This window comes from Epinephelus moara, chromosome 23, assembly GCF_006386435.1.
Source record: "Epinephelus moara isolate mb chromosome 23, YSFRI_EMoa_1.0, whole genome shotgun sequence".
Lineage (NCBI taxonomy): Eukaryota > Metazoa > Chordata > Actinopteri > Perciformes > Serranidae > Epinephelus > Epinephelus moara.
The window spans coordinates 29,221,362-29,233,680 of NC_065528.1; the positions used below are offsets into that span (position 1 = coordinate 29,221,362).

General features: G+C 37.3%; 1 protein-coding gene across 1 annotated transcript in view; it reads right to left on the reverse strand.

Moving 5' to 3' along the window:
- The window catches only part of prkcq (protein kinase C, theta), a 41,463-nt gene extending 37,291 nt beyond the window's left edge, over positions 1-4,172 (reverse strand). The window contains exon 1 of the mRNA XM_050036310.1: positions 4,110-4,172. The gene's annotated coding sequence lies outside the window, so the exon portion shown is untranslated. The remainder of the gene's footprint in view (positions 1-4,109) is intronic.
- Positions 4,173-12,319: the final 8,147 nt, after the last annotated feature.

Here is a 12,319-nt window from a genome sequence, read left to right on the forward strand (position 1 = left end):
GGACAGATACTTGACAGAGACAGCAAACTACCTTGATGATGGCCAAACGCAAGTATGTCTGGACGTTGAACGAAGACGAAATCTGGAACCTGTGGCTGGACCAGTTGGGAAACACTTACTTAAATGACTTTCATTTAGCTGACTTAACTAGTGGGGAAAGGTTAATAAATAAACTAGATGGATGTGTTTGTTGAATTTAATTTATCAGTTTTCCTGATAAAAGTCTGTACACATACTGTTACGGAACTGACAGATCTAAGGGAAGGTTTTACCGAATATTTTGTATAGATTGCTTTTTCTCAACGGCTTATCTACTTAATAAAAAAGTAGATCTATAAATACGTTCTTGTCAGGCTTTTCCCCTTAAAGCTCTGATGAAGGCTTACTGTTGCAGAAGCATCAGCAGCATACCCATCATTCTTAAGTGCTACTACTTTCTTCGTAAGTTAATGTACTTGTTTTCTACTTGTTTGGGTCGTTACTGTTTCATATAGATATGCTACAGGTCTGACGCAGAGGGCTGATGTGATACTCAATAAAAGTTCACATAATTTTATGTAATACGCAACATAAAGTGAAGTAAAACAGTTGTATGGCAGCTTTTGAGCTAAAGTGATGTAGAGTATGAAGCCTGTGGTGACATCCTAATGAGATTACACCATCTATGGCCTCTTTCTTCCTCATGAAGTAACTGTACTCCAACTGTAAGAGGATTTAGACAGTACACACATAGGGGTCATTGTTAAAACCAAAACAGCAGCTCAAAGGTTGTAAATCAGCTGCTGATGAAATCTAATGTGCTTTCCCACACGAGGACTTAAACATGGGCTTTATTATCCCTCTTCAGGTTTCACTCCTGTGAGCCGGTCTCGGTTATCTAATATCGAGGCGTACGAACAGGAGCTGTCGAATCTCTGTGGTCGGCTCTGTGGTTGATGTTTATCTCTTTCAGTACAGCCAACAGAGAGAATAAACACTTTTTTTATGTCGTGTTTTCTCTGAGCACACACTTTTATGTGTGCAGGCATCAGGGTGCCATCTGAGGCGGTGCGTTGGCTTCACGGCAAACCACCCATGGGTGCTCAAATGCCACCCCCGCCCGTCCTCAAACACACAGATGGAGATGCAGGGAAGGTCAAGTACCAGTGAGACCTTTGCTCAAAGCTTTCATGAGGGAGGGCAAAGTCAAACGGGCTTCCACCTGACCCCTCTGTACCGAGAGCCATCAAAGCACAGTGTGTGTGTGAGTGTGTGTGTGTCACAGCTCTTTGAAGTAGCCAAGAGAAGAGGAGGAAGAGGAGGGGAGATGATTGTTGTTATTGACAGGAGGTCCATGTGTGTGACAGAAGCCTTTGAGTATAGCTGCCACTTTGAGAGGAGCCCAGATGCTCAGAGTGTCCCTGAAGTGGTCACAAATACAAAGGTAGAAGATAGACTTTCAACAGCCGTCTTTAATTAACTACCTTGCTAGTTGCTAGTCTTTCTTTGGGAAAAGAGGCCATTTGATGAGAAACTTTAATACTGTAACTGCAGTGCCTAAAGGCTTTTCACCCTCAACGATGTTCGCCTCTTCCGAAAACGACAAACATATTGATTTACTGATTGATGCGGGGCCACGTTGAACAACAATAGGGCTGTACCCGACTCAGAATTATGTCAGCTGAATCAGATTTAGCTGGTCAATATGAATATAGTAAACAAGCTAACGGTGCTAACGATGGATCAGAAATGTGCAACAACGTTTTTGCCAACATTAGATATCAAACAAAAGCCAGAGACTGTGTTGTATTAAGTTGCAGTGAGCCGTGAATTCACCGCTTCTAAGCAAGGAGGCAGAAGATAACGTTATCTCGGAGAATGACCGGACAAAGCCTCTCTTCCTCTGGGCAGCTGCCTCTGTGTCTGCAGCTGCCTGCTTTCAGCTGAAGAGCAGAAAGCAAGGAGCGCTCACTCCGCTGCTAAATCTGGGGATTTAGGTCCTGTTTATCCAACAACAACTTCAACCAAAAACGGTAAACTTTAGTTGTCTTTTGGCCGATCGTTTACACCACAGCGGCGAGAAAGTCGACCATCACAACAACAATGGCGGACTCTCGAGCTCTGTCGAATTTATCAATGCTTCTCCAGCAAAGTGTAGATTTATTGTAGCAACTACACCTCATCGTCCGTCCAGACAAATGTGCGGTTCGTGCGGTTGCCATTTTGTTAGTTTATACATCAACGATCTGTACAAGGAAGCACATGTGTGCAGGTGTGTGTTGTGTCATTATGAAGTCACACTGCCAACTACTCGCCTGGAGGTATACTACAGCGTTTTTGGTCATTTTTGCGGATCCGTGTGCACGGTTATTGTCATAAAAACATTGTTGCCTGAACGTGGAACTTTTATCAAAACGGAAACACGGCCTTAAGCGTCCCCATAAGTACACTGACTGACAAAATAACCCAAACAAACAAAAAACCTTGACAGCTCAACTTGGAGGAATCTCAGTTGACTGAGGTGTCTCCAACTGGTGATTCGAGTCTCTAACTTTCAGGGGGCAGCCCTTAAAACAGATGCTTTGATATAGCTTTGCTGCTGTTAAAATCAAACAATAAATCAATATGTTTGCTGTTTACCATCCATGTGAGAAAAACAAAATTCTCTTCATGAATTCAAGGTAACACAGCGTGACTAACTGATACACAAATGATCATTTTGTGAGTAAAGCATTCCTTTAATTCACAGTGTGAGAGTGTAACCAACATTCCCTCGTTTCCTCACGTACTGTACTTTCACCACAACTCTGAGGTACTTGTATTTTACATCATCCTTTTAATTCTTCAGTGTTTAAGAGGGAAATATGGTCATTTTTAACAGCTATAGTTTCTTTGCAGACAGAAGAGTTTAGACACAAAATACATGATTCGTTTTTAAGATATAAAACAACATTTCAGTGACAGACATGTTCACTCACGTCATTTACAGTATTCTACAGTTACAGTTACTTTGCAGAGTCAGATTTCACAACATATCACTCCCTTTCCACCTTCATATTCAGGTCTGATTTAATGGTGACACACATATTGAGACTTGCACTGATGATGATTTATTAAAGATGATGTATACCTAATATTTAGGATTCTGATTTGTGTCTGGTCATTTTATTAACTTATATTGTATATTATGGAAATGTTTGATTTTATGAATGCTTTTTTTTTTTTTTTACTTTGTCTTGTAAGGTGTCCTGAGTGCTTTGAAAGGCACCTATAAATAAAATGCATTATTATTATGATTAGTATTATAGTATTACTATAAAACACAATGCATGCCTATTGATGTAACGACCAAACTCCATATAAAATAGTTAAATTCAACCAGCTATAACATCAAAATGCTGCTAATGTACTAATGTATTGTTTCTTTGCAAGGCTGGAATGTAGCTAATTATATTTACTCAATACTGTTATACAGTTCAGGTGTCCTGCACCTGTATTTCCAACATGTATTACTGTATTTAAGAGAAAATATTGCCCTTTGTACTCATCGCATATTTGACTGCTGTAGTTACTTTTTATATTTACACACAGAGACCATCTGATCTGTTAATACAAGATACCTCACCATAGATTAAACCACCTACATGCATATAAAGTAGCTAAGTAGTTGGATTATTATTAATTTAGTCAATAATTTAAGTGTTAAAGCACCATTAATAATACATAGTATATTATGCCATTGACAGGGGTCACTGTGCTGCATGATGAGTAATTTTAATTTGATATTTAAAGTTACAGGTTGCTGCTAATACCTGTATACTTCAGGGCAGATTTTGAATTCAGGACATTTACATGCAATGTGATTTACATGTGTTTTATGTAGCCAAATTAACCAACAAGCTCACAGTGCGTGTTTCAAAACAAAAGGGAGAACTAAAATAGAAACCACTAGAAATGTCACAGACACATTAAGCCGTTTATGCTTTTATGCTCTTGCTGCAGTGTGAAAGTTATTAATGCATGTTGTTACTGAACAAAAGTGAAACACAGCGGGTCATTAATGCGGTTAAATATCAGGAATAGTTCAGTTAAAATTAGTTTGTGAGAATATTAAAAAGAGTCGCACTAACCTGTGACAGACCGGTGAAGATCTCAGAGGCTGCTCTCCACCCGAGCATTTCTCACACAGACCGGGGGGAGCACACACGGTGCATTAACCCTGATACTATGAGGCGTTCAATGACTGTGGGAATATTAACACTTCTTACAACTAATGCTTAAACTTAGTGCAGAATAAAGAAAAATAACAAAGGAAGAGGATTTTTCCCCCCTTGTTTGCTTATTTGTTGTTGTTATATAGGGCACATTTATTTGTATGTCTGTTTATATTGCATCAACTTTTTTTTAATCCCTGTTATCTTTTTCCTCTCTTTGTTTCTTTGTGCTTTGTTTTATTTCCAGGTAGCCTTGTGTAACATCTCGGACAAGGCGGGTAAAAAATAGCCTTTTGTCTCCCTCTAGCATTTTTATACCCTGTGTATTTATTAATTTACACTGCTCCTTCTTAAATAAACCAAACTAAACTAAAGGAGGCGCAGGACATTAACATTATCTTGCGTATTAATTGAAGTTGATGATAAACAGGCTGTGTTTTTAAGCCTGATCCCTCCTTTTACTAGAGCTCCATGCCATTTGATTTCTAACCCCACTCAAAGTGTAAATATTTCATGTGCAGTTGAAAAACTTAAATTTCCGAGGAGACTTTGAACGCAACAGTGATGTATCCACCCACATTAGAAGTGAAACTTCTTTGTGAAACAACAAAACAAAGAAGACTCAAAGAGCACATTCACTGAGCTTAGATGAGGGACAATCATAGTTTCATAGTTTTAATGCTGTTTTAATTCAGAATATATGTTTAAAAAGGGTGGAACTCATTTAAATACATTTTAACTTTTAGAGTTGGTTTGCCTGCTTTTCTTTTTCCAGTAAGGTGAGGGCAGTAGTGAGCGATGGGGAAAAACTCTAGTGCAGTATTAGTATTTTTATTTATTTATTTGTAGAGCTGTATGACGCATAACAGGTGTATAGACAAGGGAGAAAACTATTATTATTATTTATTAATTAACATTAATTAATTAATTAATTATTATCATCATTTTTATCATTAATAATTGTAGTAATAATAATAACCACAGGGCAGTGACATCTGACTACCTGGTGAAGTAGGTCATTTCATTACAGGAACAACCATCCAGCGAACAGCAGTTAGAAAATTAATCTGTTCTGCTTTTGAATGATGAGTCATCATCAGATAGTTTTGGTATCTGTGACCGTCACATTTTAACATGAACTTCAGTGGAAATTTCAGTTACTGTTTCTGTCTGTATCATACATGTCATACTATTACTATAACTCTAAAAACAATTTTCAGGGGAAATGTGCCTTTTTCCCAAGAAAACACATTTTTTGAATCTTCACATTACAAAATAAACATGTAGTGAAATGATACAAAAATATTAATATTACAATAAGATGTTAGAAATGAGTTAAATCTTCACTTCACTCAACAGAAATATAACATTATGAGTTATTTTCATTGCAGTGTTACGTTACAATGCAAAATGTTGTGCCGCTGTAGTCTGTTTAATTTAGTAATCCAAATTATGGGCAACATTAATGTCTTTTCCTTTCTGTAGAACCAGTTTAACTTAATTTTTTTGTTTCTTATATACACATAAACCATCAGCGTGCCAGGGACTGCAGATGAAAATTAGCCTGTGTGGCTACATCTGGCACATTTACGTGACTTAAAAGATCATGTTAATTAATGTGCACTGTCCCTTTCTCAATAAAATAGACATACAGCCTACCTCCTTTCCTTTATCTACCTTCTGTAATATTTTGAGCTGACATGTAGGAATACATGTGGCAAACAGTACTAAAAAATATGTTGTATTCGCTCTTTAAAGCTAATTTTCATTTTAAAAATTTTTAAAAAAACGTTTGTACTGGGAATTGAGAGAAATGAGTTTTAGCATCTTAGAACAAGACAAACAAGACATATTTCTGCACTTGTGTCAAGAAAATCACATTTAAATGCTTTTAAAAAGTTGATTTGAATTGAAATAAACAGTTAAATAATCTCTTTTCTTTTAATTAAATAAAAGATTTAAGACTGGCATGACTGACTAACATAAAGATTTCTGCTGTGAAAAGACAGTTAAATACATAATAGATGTAATTATTTTGCATTTCCTCCACCAGGAGGTGCCAGTGTTCATGTAATGAACACACATGAATGTGTGCAGCATGCAGGCAGATACTTTTAGGTGGATGAATTTGTCAGAAAGCGATGCCAGAGATACCTGAGGAAAAGTACTGATAAAGATTAAACGTCCCAGATTGAAATATAGTCCAGAATAAAAGCAGTATATGTTTAATTTTTGTTTACAGTATGACTTGTCAGCAATCTGCGACCGTTTACGTCGAGCATGATTAAAGGCCCATCCATGCATATATCCCTCCATCTATCCATTTATTCATCCATCCATCCTGTTCAGGGGCAGAAAAGAGCCGTCCGCCTGCGCAGCCAATCACAAATCAGGAGATTAGATTCTCTAAGTGCAGATAACGCAGCAGCAGATGCCCGCCTGCCGACCACCATCACCCGTACTCCTTTTAATGTGAGCCTGGACGTCACATCCATCATGTTTGTCAGTCACTAAGTTAATGGAGCTTGATTTACATTTTTTATTTGAAATTCACAGCAGGACAAAAAAAGAAAGTGTGTGTGTGTGTGTGTGTGTGTGTGTGTGTGTGTGTGTGTGTGAGTGTGTGAGAGGTTCCACTTCCTCTTCCTATAATTGCTGCAGGGTTTTTCAGTGAGTCTAAGTGTTTAGTCCTGCTCTTTAACACACAGAGGGAACAGTCATAATAACTATTTACAGTTTGAACACAGAGAGAAATGAAGATACACTCAGAATAATGCGTCAGTAAAACCCCCTGTTAGTCCTGTTAATGTGTGTAACATTATATTTACTGTACACACACACTGACAGTGCTGAACTGTGCTGTCTTCTGCTGTCATGTCTCTACTGTCCTGTATTTTCATTTACTGTCTTTAACTTCACTTAACTGTCTTCTACTGTCCTGTATTTTCATTTACTGTCTTTAACTTCACTTAACTGTTTTCTACTGTCCTGTATTTTCATTTACTGTCTTTAACTTCACTTAACTGTCTTCTACTGTCCCGTATTTTCATTTACTGTCTTTAACTTCACTTAACTGTCTTCTACTGTCCCGTATTTTCATTTACTGTCTTCTTAATTGTTTTCTACTGTCCTGTATTGTCATTTACTGTCTTTAACTTCACTTAACTGTCTTCTACTGTCCTGTATTTTCATTTACTGTCTTTAACTTCACCTAACTGTCTCCTAATGTCCTGTATTTTCATTTACTGTCTTCTTAACTGTCTTCTACTGTCCTGTATTTTCATTTACTGTCTTTAACTTCGCTTAACTGTCTTCTACTGTCCCGTATTTTCATTTACTGTCTTTAGCTTCACTTAACTGTCTTCTACTGTCCTGTATTTTCATTTACTGTCTTCTTAACTGTCTTCTACTGTCCCGTATTTTCATTTACTGTCTTTAACTTCACTTAACTGTCTTCTACTGTCCTGTACTGTCATTTACTGTCTTCTTAACTGTCCTCTACTGTCCTGTATTTTCATTTACTGTCTTTAGCTTCACTTAACTGTCTTCTACTGTCCCGTATTTTCATTTTCTGTCTTCTTAACTGTCTTCTACTGTCCTGTCATTTACTGTCTTTAACTTCACTTAACTGTCTTATACTTTAACTTCACTTAACTGTCTCCTACTCTCCCGTATTTTCATTTACTGTCTTTAACTTCATTTAACTGTCTTCTACTGTCCTGTATTGTTATTTGTTGTACTGACCTGTCCTTTATTGTCCTGTACTTGAGTTCACTGTCTTTTACCTTACTGAACTGTCCTCTAATGCCCTTTTACTATCCTTAACTGTCTTCTACTGTCCTGTACTGTCATTTACTATCTTTTACTTTACTGCACTTTCCTCTACTGCCCTTTCACTGCACTTAACTGTCTTCTATTGTCCTGTATTGTCATTTACTGTCCTATACTGTCACTTACTGTCTTTTACTGCACTTAACTGTCTCCTACTGTCCTGTACTGCCATTTACTGTCTTTTACTTTACTGCACTTTCCGCTACTGCCCTTTCACTGCACTTAACTGTCTTCTATTGTCCTATACTGTCATTTACTGTACTGAACTGTGTTTACTGTGCTGTCTTCTACTTCACTTAACTGTCTTCTATTGTCCTATACTGTCATTTACTGTACTGAACTGTGTTTACTGTGCTGTCTTCTACTTCACTTAACTGTCTTCTACAGTCCTGTACTGTCATTTACTGTACTGACCTGTCCTTTATTGTCTTGTACTAGTATTCACTGTCTTTTATCTTACTGAACTGTCCTCTAATGCCCTTTTAATATCATGTTCTGTATTATACTGTCATTCACTGTCTTCTACTGTCATTGACTGTCTTTTACTGCACTTAACTGTCTTCTACTGTCATTTACCATCATGTTCTGTTCTGTACTTTCCTATGCTGTCATTTACTGTACTGTACTGTGTTCTGTTCATGTAGTGTTATTGACTGTCTTTTACTGTACTTAAAGGAGAAGTCTGGTATTTTGCACTTTGAGCTCCATTTCTGGGTTGTTTATGATGAAATAGAGTGGTTGAGACCAAAATAGTAATGATTGCTCATTTTCGGAGAATTTGACTTTCCCCTGCCTGGCTTAACACTGCTGCCTATGGCCAATCGTCACTATTTTGTTCTTAACCACTCTATTTCATCATAAACAACCCAGAAATGGAGCTCAAAGTGCAAAATACCAGACTTCTTCTTTTACTGTCCTGTTCTCTACTGACCTGTACTGCCATATGCCTGACTGAACTGTCTTCTCCTGTCCTGGACTATCATGTTCTATCATGTCTTTTACTTTACTCTACTGTACTTTACTGCACTGTACTGTCTGCTGTTGTCTGCTCTCCTGTGCTGGTATTCACTGTTTGTTACTGTCCTTTACTAAATTGTCTTCTACTGTCCTGTAGTGTCCTCTAATGCACTGCACCAACCTGCACTGTCTTTTATTGTATTGCAGTATTCTTTATTGTCTTCTAATGAGCTGAATGTCCTCTCTATACTCCACTGAATTGTCTTCAAATGTCCTCCACTGCTTTCTAATGTCTTACACTTTACATTTAAGCCCTATACTGTCCTGAATCAGTGGAATTACAGCAGTGTTTCATGGGAGTTATATTTCCCTGTGCAGAACTGAACAGTAGCCCCTTTAACAGCCAAATATTATTCTTGGTTGGCAGCCTAGATGTACTAGATGTTTTGAAACTGCTTTGAATTTCAAAACCTAAACTGTTAGCTGAGAGAAAACTTCTTTGGGATTTAAATAATTTTGAATATACATTAAATATTGTTTTTGTTAGTGATTTTAGCCATATGCAGGATTATAGAAATAACCATCTGAATGATGTTGGCAGTGAAGCTGCAATATAAAGGCTGAAATGTTGAAGAAAAGTCTGTGTGCTGGCAGTGTGACATTCTCTTTAAACTATGTTGCTAATGCAAATTAGTTAAGGAACAAACCATATTTTAAGTCTTTGTTTTGTGCCACATTTCCAGTGAATCTAGTCAGTTTTTCCTCCTTATTTTTTGTCATTTATTCAAGCAAGACAATCTGTTAACAGTAATGTTTCCACAGCCTTTAAAGGCTTCCAACTTTGAAAAAACATCTGCAGGTGTGAGCTCTGTTTTGCAAAGATCAGCGCCCCCTTTTTCTCTCTTCTGCAATGTGAAGCAATCCATCAGATTTCCTGCCAAAACCAACTTGCTGCATGCAGTGCAGAGGTAGCTCAAGGCTGACAGTATTCACAAGACTGTTCTCATTCATTTAACGGTTCAACCTTTAAACCTTTTTTCTATTTAGTACGTCTTTTTTAAAAAGTGTTTGCACTCAGTCTGCTACCAGGTAATCATACAGAATGGCAACTGTCATCCAACAGATATGATGATGACCTCAAAATACATTTTAACCCCAAGGTCCTTGGATTTATTTTAACCCTAATCTTTACAGTGTCTGCTTCCATTTTTCCACACTGTTCTTTAAGAGCGTCCTCCACCACTTCACACTCATGATTTAATTTAACTTCAAACATCTTTTGCATCATTTTATCAGCCCAGACGGCAAAAGAAAATGTTGGATGGTGTGTCAAAGAAGCAAGACGACTGTTCAAGACCATTAAACAACAAAACCAGTTATGATTTAGCAAGTCATCCGAGTTTAACAGCAGCTTTTTAGGCATGCAAAGCATTTTTTTTTTTTTTACCAAGACATTTCTGCTTCCCAGTTGGAATTGTGCTCCTCAAACCAGGTATTTTAAGCCAAAACTTTTTTTTCCTAACAGTAACTAAGTGCCAAACCTAACTGTGTGTTAACCACAGCATTGTTGAAATGTAAAGCTTCAATGTATGTCTGCTAATAATAACGTACAAATGTAACATATCCACAGTTTACAGAAATGTACAATGCCAACATTTTTTCTCCCGCCTGGTCAAATACAGATGCTTTGTCAGTGGCCCTTTGCGTCAGTCACCAACGCACAGAAGCACCTGTCAAGGTGGTATGAGACGCAGCAGGTAGCAGCAGTCTCTGGCACTTCAGGCAACTACCAGAGTATAAAAAGCGACAAACTCCACATAGTACAGGCCAGAGTGGAGGTGGATGGGTCAAACAAACTCCAGACTTTCATCCTGGAGCCTGCTGTTAATAATCCCGTGTGAAACCAGTAGTTAGTGGAGTTATTTTAATTACAACGTAGTGTGCTCGTATGTGAAGTATACTATGCTAGTAATGGATGTCAAGTGACGTTACATGATGTTAGTAACAAATGCAGTTATTTTAAGCCATGCCATGATGTCTTTTTCTTCACCTAACCACGTGCTTTTGTTGCCTAAACCTTAAGACAAAGTGTTTTACCTATGTTGTAAATTTATTTTAAATGGTAAATGGACCTGCACTTGTACAGCACCTTTCTAGTCCTCTGACCACCCAAAGCGCTTTTTACACAACAAGTCACATTCACTCATTCACACACACATTCATACACTGGTGGCCGAGGCTACCACACAAGATGCCACCTGCTACCCAGTGTATTATGACACACTCACACACCGATAGAAGCATCATCTGGAGCAATTTGGGGTTCAGTATCTTGTTCAAGGATACTTCAACATGCAGACTGGGGGAGCGGGGATCCAACCGCTGATCTAACAATTGGTGGAAAATGTGTTTTATACCTCCCATTTAAGAACCGGGACAAATCATGTCCTACCAAAAATAAAATAAAATAAAATTGTAACTTATGAACAGGCTAATTTTGTTTCTGGGGTGAAACATTGCTCTTAAAATATTTATTGATATGAAATTAATATGATTCACATAAAATAAATTGATCTGCTTTCGTGTTTGTAACTTTTACATGTGCCCTGTGCCAAAAAAACCCTCTTAAATTCATTAAAAAAATGTGTTAAAAGCCCTCAAAATCTAAAACTAACCGTCTATCAAAATGTTCTGCTATAATCATTCTTATTTTGAAATGTATTTTTTCTGGAAATGTTTGCGCTTTAATGATTATTTCTACAAAAACACAATTTAATCAGGCATAAAAAAGGTTAGATATAAGAACTCTTGTCTCACTTCCTGTACTGGTCAGTTTTATATTCTTTAATAAAATCATTAAATAGTATTGCCATCAGGTGTGTCTGAACCATAACAGGTCAACTATGTAGCTCCGTAGCTCCTCTAAATCATGTGCAATACTTCTCATTGTTTTATCACATTCAATACAACATGGATTTTCAGACGCAGTCCACCATTTTAGTTCATCTTTAGTCACTCTTGTACTTATCTAACTCCTATTGCTACTCTATTAGACACTGGTTTTTGCTTTTGCTCCTTGAAAACACTTCTTATCTTGTATATTTTTGTATTTTGGCAGATATTTAAAACTCTATTGTTCTAAAACTGGGCCCAGTTAGTAACCCTGACCCAAGGAACCCACTGATTGTCTGGTTCAAACTGGTTGTGAATCGTTAAAATGGTTACTGTTCTTAGTGTTACTGTAATTTGAAGCATTCTCTGACACAAGAATTTCCTTCGGGATAAATAAATTTCTATTGAATTGAATTGAAAAATAAATGAGAGATATGGTTCAAAAA